This window comes from Olea europaea, chromosome 6 (assembly GCF_002742605.1).
Source record: "Olea europaea var. sylvestris chromosome 6, O_europaea_v1, whole genome shotgun sequence".
Classification (NCBI taxonomy): Eukaryota; Viridiplantae; Streptophyta; class Magnoliopsida; order Lamiales; family Oleaceae; genus Olea; species Olea europaea.
The window spans coordinates 21,607,366-21,615,368 of record NC_036242.1 but is presented as its reverse complement, the minus strand read 5'-3'; positions in this window follow the sequence as shown (position 1 = coordinate 21,615,368).

Sequence of the window (8,003 nt, the reverse complement as noted above, 5' to 3'; positions counted from 1 at the left end):
AACAAGTTAACACATAAAATTAAACGAAAACCAATAATGTTAATTGTTAAATTACATTTATAGTTGTTTGAAATTCGATATATAAACAAAAAGGCAAAAAAATAGTATTAAGTTAGTAGTTAGCAACAAGCACTTCACTCAAACATTTACAAGCAATAATATCAAAATAAGTGCAATAGTACTAACCTCTCACTTGATAAAAATTGGATCAATATCCCCTGTTGTAACGCATGATTCGGCTTCTGTATAATATGCAAATATCAAAATATTTATTAGTCCTTATTAATGATATTAACAAGAAATTAAGAAACAATATGGATTAAAATATCAAAATTGATGACAAAAAACAAATGTCACCTTCTATAGCTTTCTCCGAGTCATCCAATGCCTCTACCTCATCCAAATATTGACGAAGCACTATATGTTCATTGCTACTATGCAACCAATTCTTTGTGCATATTAAGGCCTCAACCATCTTTGCACTTAATGAACTCCTAAAGGAGTCAAGAATCCGACCACTCGTGAAAAATGCCGACTCTGAGGCGACTGTGGATATTTGAATTGTTAATACATCTTTGGCAATTTTGGAGACAATCTTGTACCTGTGTGCACTCAATTTCTACCATAGTAATGTGTCAAATTTGGGATCTGTTAAATCTTCACAACGATCAGACAAATAATCAACCAAATCATTCTCTCAGATTGCATGTTTTGCATAAGTTTAGTTTTAAAAATTGAAGGAATCTGTTTAGAAAAATCAAAAGCAGGTTGTGAAGAACTTGGACTACTACTTTTGGTAGTCTCCTTCGATGAGGCCAACTGTGGAGTGATCAGAGTTTCCATTTCTTCATAGCATGCATACAACCTGTGGAGTGTCTCTTCAACTCTTTTTTCCAATTTCTACATCATAAATAAGTTCAAACCTGACTTTAAGAAGTTTCAACTTGCATCTTGGGTTAAGAACTGTTGCAATGAATAACAACTGATCAAACTTTTCAACATTGCCCCAATACTTATCATATTTTTTGCGCATACTAATTGCATTGAATTCCATCAAAGTGTTTGGCTCTTTTGCTAATTCATTCAATTCTCCATGAATTTCACATATTTCTTGAAAGAAGGTGTTAGAAGTTACATACTTCGAGCCACTATATTTTAAAGTCATTTCATAGAAAGTCCTCAAGAACGGTGTTAGAAGTTACATACTTCGAGCCACTATATTTTAAAGTCATTTCATAGAAAGTCCTCAAGAACGGTGTTAGAAGTTACATACTTCGAGCCACTATATTTTAAAGTCATTTCATAGAAAGTCCTCAAGAACGGTGTTAGAAGTTACATACTTCGAGCCACTAAATTTTAAAGTCATTTCATAGAAAGTCCTCAAAAACCTAACAAATACTTCTGCTCGATCCCAATCGACATGTGTTGGTGTCCATTTATATTTCTTCCATCAAATCTGTTTTCATTAAAATAACTGGTATAGTTTCCATCGCTTTCCAAACCAACAAATGCTTTTTTGAACTTCGTAACAACTTGCAACATCAAGTATGTGGAATTCCATCTAGTTGTAACATCCAAACACAACAAAGCTCGAGACTCAATATTTGCTTCCTTGTAACTCTCCTTGAATCTTTTTAGTCGTTCTGGGGAAGATCTAACAAACCTCACTGCATTACGAATAGTTGAAATAACAGGACTTATTTCTTTCAAGCCATCACAAACAATAAGATTGAGTATATGAGCACAACACCTCATATGAAGCATTTCTCCACCCAGAACTAAACCATTCTTTTTCTCCTCAAAATGACTCTTCAATCTCAATAATGATACATTGTTAGAAGAGGCATTATCAACAGTCATGCAAAAATCTTATTGATTTCCCAGTCTTTAAGACAAGAAATCAACTCCTTTCCCATCATATCTCCCTTATGGCTTGGGACTTGAATGAAGCTTATAATCCTTTTTTGAAGTCTTCAATCATTATCAACCCAATGAGCAGTTAAACACAAATAACCAACATTCTGTATTGATATCCAACAATCAGTAGTTAAACAAACTCTATGTTGACCTAACTCATTCTTCAATTTTTTCTTCTCAGTTATATATATCTCTTGCTACTGTCATCCTTGAAGGAAATACAAATTTTGGGAAAAAATATCTTATATAACATTGAAAACCTTCATCTTCCATGTGTCGAAAAGGTAACTCAGACAATATGAAATACCTAGTAATCTGTTCTCTAATTTTTTTTTAACAAACTTGACAGGTTCTTAATGATTATCAATACCCTTAGAAAGCTCGCTAGTTTTAAACATACCAAAACCAGTCATTCTTTTTTGGCTTTTGTCTTGAACTCTATATGGATACTTCTTGCACAAATGCGTAATATGATTCCACAATGTACTAGTTCCACAGTTTTTTGCACGATGCTTATATGTTTGTCCACAATAATTACATTCTGCCTTCTCATCTTCTCGAATTTTAAAATGATCCCATACCTCGGACCTTTTGTTCCCCTTTTTACCTTTACCATCCTTTTCATATCTTCGGGATCATCCTCTAATGTAATTGCATCATTGGCTTCTTTTCGAGTTGGATCCATATCTGAAAAAAGAAAAAGAAATGATGGAGGAAGTTAAGCCTCGATGCACTTGAAAAAAAAGAAAAAAAATGGAGCGTTTCAAAGTAAAAGGTCACGGTATTTAACCACACATTCTCCAAAAACTACTATGCAAAACTTAATGATTTTTTCCATAATGGAAGACAAACAACTTTATGAATAAAAATGATCACCTGAAAAATAAAAGATTTGTGAATCTAGCATCCATTAAATGCACGTGAATCAAAAGTAATTACACTCAGATCCTAAGTTGGAACTAGTCCTTGATAATATTCAAATAAAATAAGCTTGCTCAACACTTTAGTTTTATTTGGCTTTTTCATATTTCATGATGCTACAAAAGGGTAGACCTTTAAAAAAAAAAAATCTAAAAAGGTATTAAGTAGTTTTCTAATTTTAAATCTGTTACATATAACTATTAATTTGGGAAATTTAATATTCTAAGTGGTAGCACCAAAATATGGTCTTGGTAGTTGATAGTTGATACTATTAAATTAGGATATTTGCAATAATATCGAGATGTGTAATTGTGTATTAAATATTTTTAAAAAAAGCTTTAACAAGTCTGGGTCCATTTATTAATGACGTTTTGTGTTAAAGAAATGATAGTTAAAGAACCCAAAGTAGTCCCTAGCATTTATATCTCTGCTCATCATTCATCAATCTTGTTTAGTTTCTTTTTACAAATAAAATATATACAGATTTACATACAGTCAATGATATCCTTAAGATCTACCCGATACTTCTATTTATTTCTTTGCTCTACCCAGCGCTGCAGTAAGTCAGTCATTTCTTCCTTTTGTTCGTTTTTTTTTTATAACCTAAACAGCCACAAAATTGAGGGGATCAACACTGACAACAAAGTTGTGGCATTTACCTTGATGGGGGGCATACACCAGATACACACAAACAGAAAAGGAAGCTTCGAGCAAGCTTTGACAGCAGTATAACAAGGGCTTGAATGGGAGAGCCGTGTTGGGTGGGAAATATATAGGGTTTTACTTTGATTTGTTTGTTTTTTCTAAAGGAGTGGATAGCGGGCCTAATGTAAACAAAAAAATGGTCAAAGACAAAAGCTTCCCAACTATAAAAATTAGTCCAAATATAAGAAACTATGTTTCCTAATCAATAATTATCCATCCTAATGTTTACAACAATGGAGAGTTCCAACCTGTAAATTCTTCTCTTCTTTCTAATAATTTTTTTTTTAAATAAAAAAGTGCGGTTCGGTTTGGCTTTATGCGGTTTTTGGAAATTAAAACCTAAACCAAACCATTTTGAAACGGTTTGGTTTGGTTTGGTTTGAAAGAAAAAAATTGCGGGTCCACGTGGTCCCGAACCAGCGGTTTCAAACCAATGACTTCGGTTCGGTTTGCGATTTCGCGGTTATTTTGTGCAGCCCTACTTATATAGGTAATCTCTTATTAAGAGTACTCATCATAACCTACTTGGATAGTACAAGATATATGAATCATTAAAAGTATAATTTAACCTTCTGCAGATAGCATTTTTTTAAAATTATAGTAATAGCTAGGAGTTAATTCCAAGTGCTCATTGAATCTTCATAACATAGTGGTTTCATTGAATTAAGATCTTGTGATCTCTAGTCAACAAGGTTAGGTTATCATTACAAATACTCTATTGTAATAGGCATTAATCTCATTCCTTTCGGAATGCAATATATTTGATCTCTCGATAAGCCTTTTGTAAGCGGATTCACGATGTTTTCCTTTGATTTCACATAATCAATGGAACGAGTACCATTTGAGATCAAATGCTTTAATGTCTATGAAGTACATGTCAAGACATAACATTTTGATCTGTATCATAATAATTTATTCAATACATACAAATAGTCGCCAACTATGGAATCCTCCCATAAAGGCATCAAGCTACATGCTTTTATCTAGCCTTATCCAATCTATACCTTGTTCAATCCATACTACATTTGGAGGATTTATAGCACATCACAGTGTTGGCCCTAGTAAACAACTTTACTAGTGTATTTTGAAACATTTGATATTTGGTACATAATTTATCCATTGTCAATTACATTGCAATTCAACTTATAAATATTATCAAAATATTCTAATACCATTATTGTACATCTAATACAAGTGCAATAATCGATTTTCCAATAAAATCCACCTTTAGGCCGCTTTTGTGAATTTACAATCATAGACTTCTTTCTATGACTTATAAGGTATACAAAACTTTTGTGTAATAAATCATTCCCACAAATCCTCAATTAGGAATGTTTGCTAGATGTAACATTGCCCTCAAAACACATGGTTAGATACTTAGATTCGATCTTAACCACAAAATCAATAACTTAATAATTTGATTCTTTCGCTTGGCAATTCCATTAGTTTTGTAAACTGTTTCAAGTATTGAACATGTTCAATCTGAATTGACCTCATCTTAATACCAATTGGGATATGTGCGCCAATACAATAGTAGTTCAATATTATTTAGAATTATCTTTGCAAACAATTGGCCTCCCTTCGACAATCCATAATTAACTATTTGAGGTTTGTTAATTCAAGGATTTCAACTATATCTCAATTTGCATTCTCTTGTTAGAACAAATTTCTTCTAAGAAGGTTTGTACAATCTTTGCAGCCCGTAGTTCTTATCCTTTGCAAATGAATGTCATTTTGCAATCATCAACCTAAAAGATATCCAGACCCACTGCTAGATATATTCACCATCTATGCCTTGTAGAAAATATTTCAGTATCCAATAATTGGACAAGCTATTTCCACTCGATTTAGCATCATATAATTTGTCATCAAAATTTATTTATAGACTTGACCCCAAACTAGGCCATTTAGACCAAAAGGTCTGTTCGAAATTCAAACCCTTGTGTAGGTACATAGTGGAAAGAAATCCCATTTAACCATATAGGAAGGCATCAAAATATGCTCCTTATGTGAGTAATATATTCAAATATTCTCCAAAAAAATGAACATGCAATTTCCTCCGTGCACATGCATTTGATTCAAAATAGAATAAACCTTTGCATGCACCGATTAGTGAATATCAAAGAAATTCACAACTCAAATAATCTCATATATTTTAGCGTGTCCATGAATTTTCACATTAAGAGACAAGCAATTTTCTATTGAACAGATGTACCATTCAATAGGAAAAATGAACAGATGCATGAACCGATTCAATGCAAAACCATATGCACAAAAATATTTATTAATAGGCACCATTTCACTTTTCTGTCATGAGGCTCATGATCATTCATTGAGACTATCAAATATGTATTACCACTTCATTAAATATACATCACTGAGTGAACAGACACACCTCATGAAAATCATACACTTTCATATACACACACACACACAATCCTTGTGCCAAAAAATTTGGAAGTAAGTTTCAGTAGATTTAAATCATGCACATTTCAACCATTTAAAGAATATAGAATGATGAAGTACGCAACTTAATTATGAAATATAAAATGCACGAGATCATCGTCTTAAGATTATTGGAAGAATAAATTATATTCAAATAAACATACCTTTTACATGCATAAAAATCAAACAAAAATTCGACTTACCGAAACCTAATACATAAAGTAGAACGAGAAACGGATGGATATGAATTTGGCCGAGTCAAAAGTTCAACTCTTTTTTCTTACGACGATAATGCTCCGCATGGGTGCTAACAGTCCCAAAATACAACCATCACATCTCATAATAAGAGCACTTCAAATTATGTAGACCAACAAACCTACTTATATTTTGAACCCTCGTTATATGAAACTTGACTCTAATTAAATGCAAAATTTTGAAGTGAATAAGCATTAGTATAATAATGTAATCATGAAGTGAATGAAAACAAAAACATGGGGTCTATATATAGATGTTAAAAATGTTTGTCTCAAAGAACACAATCTATGGAAGAGACATAACCATTGAAATTAGTCTTTATATTTGAAGAGACATGTCTATTGAAAAATAATATGTTAAAAGTCTCAATCTTTCATATAGGAAGGTACACATTTTCAGCCAAATAATTTCTTTCAAGTATTTAAGTGACTTAAATTTAGCTTAATTTTTCATTTATCAAATAACAATTTCCAATTAAATAATTAAGAATTGATATAAACCAATTTCATATATAAATTTCTAACACCTCCGAGGGTTGGTGATATTTTTAGTGTAAGGGTTGTAACATCCAGATAAAGATTCATGGGTAGTAGCATTGGCAGACCTATTCAGGGAGCCAAAAATTAGAATGGAAAAAAATTCATAATTAAGAGATTAATTATCACCCATTTTAAAATTAAGAACAAATGTTTCAAATTTTAAAAATCAAATATTTATTAAAATTTATTTATATTTAATTAATGAATTATATATTTTACTAATTAAATATATTAAGGTCACAGTAATATACAATTTGATCACAAATTAACAATTTAGTTCGCCACAAATCAGAATTTTTATGTCACTCATTATTTAACAGTCACAATTCAAAAATTTTATAGGTCATAGTTTGTTTATTAGTCACAAATCAAAAATTTATGAATCACAATTTATTTATCGATCACAAATCACAAATATTATAAGACATGATTTATTATACAATCACGTATTAACAATTTTTTAGATCACGCATTATTTCTTGGTCACAATTTATCTTTTTTATTGGTCACATTGTGTTTATTGGTCACTGATTAACCAACTTAATGGTCACAGTCAATTAAATAATTTGTGACCACCACCAACACACGCGACAACCATCTCACCACTACCTCTAGTAGCAGCAGCATCGTCTTCGCCAGAACCACCACCAACACCACCACAAAAATACCACTATCGCCCCGCCACCGCAACGTCTGCACCACAACTATTTGTGACTACCACCGCCAACACCACCCCCAACTATAAACATTGCTACAATTTGCAAACCAGCACATTACTGCCACTACTTCAACTCCAACCACAGCTGCACCACCACCACTCAACAAGCAATGCACCACTATCATCCCATGACCACCACCATCTATATCACCCATCGTACCCGAACCAGCATCATCGTCGCACACAAAACAGCACATACATATCACCACTGCACACCACCGTACCACCACAAATTTTATCTTTTTTTTTTCGTCACACACACAAATCACCACTGTACAGCGGTGTAGCAACCCTCATAGTATCATAGCCACTCACATCACTCCCCAAGCAGCAAACCAACCTTTATGTAGTTGGACAGCTTAATTTTGGTTTAGCTTCTTTGGAAATATATTTGTGAATTGTCATTTATCAATTATCATAATGCTGAGATTATTTTGTTATTTGTGATATTCAGCCCTTGTTTGAGCCTCATTCTTTTGAAAAAAATGCATTTTCCAATAGTG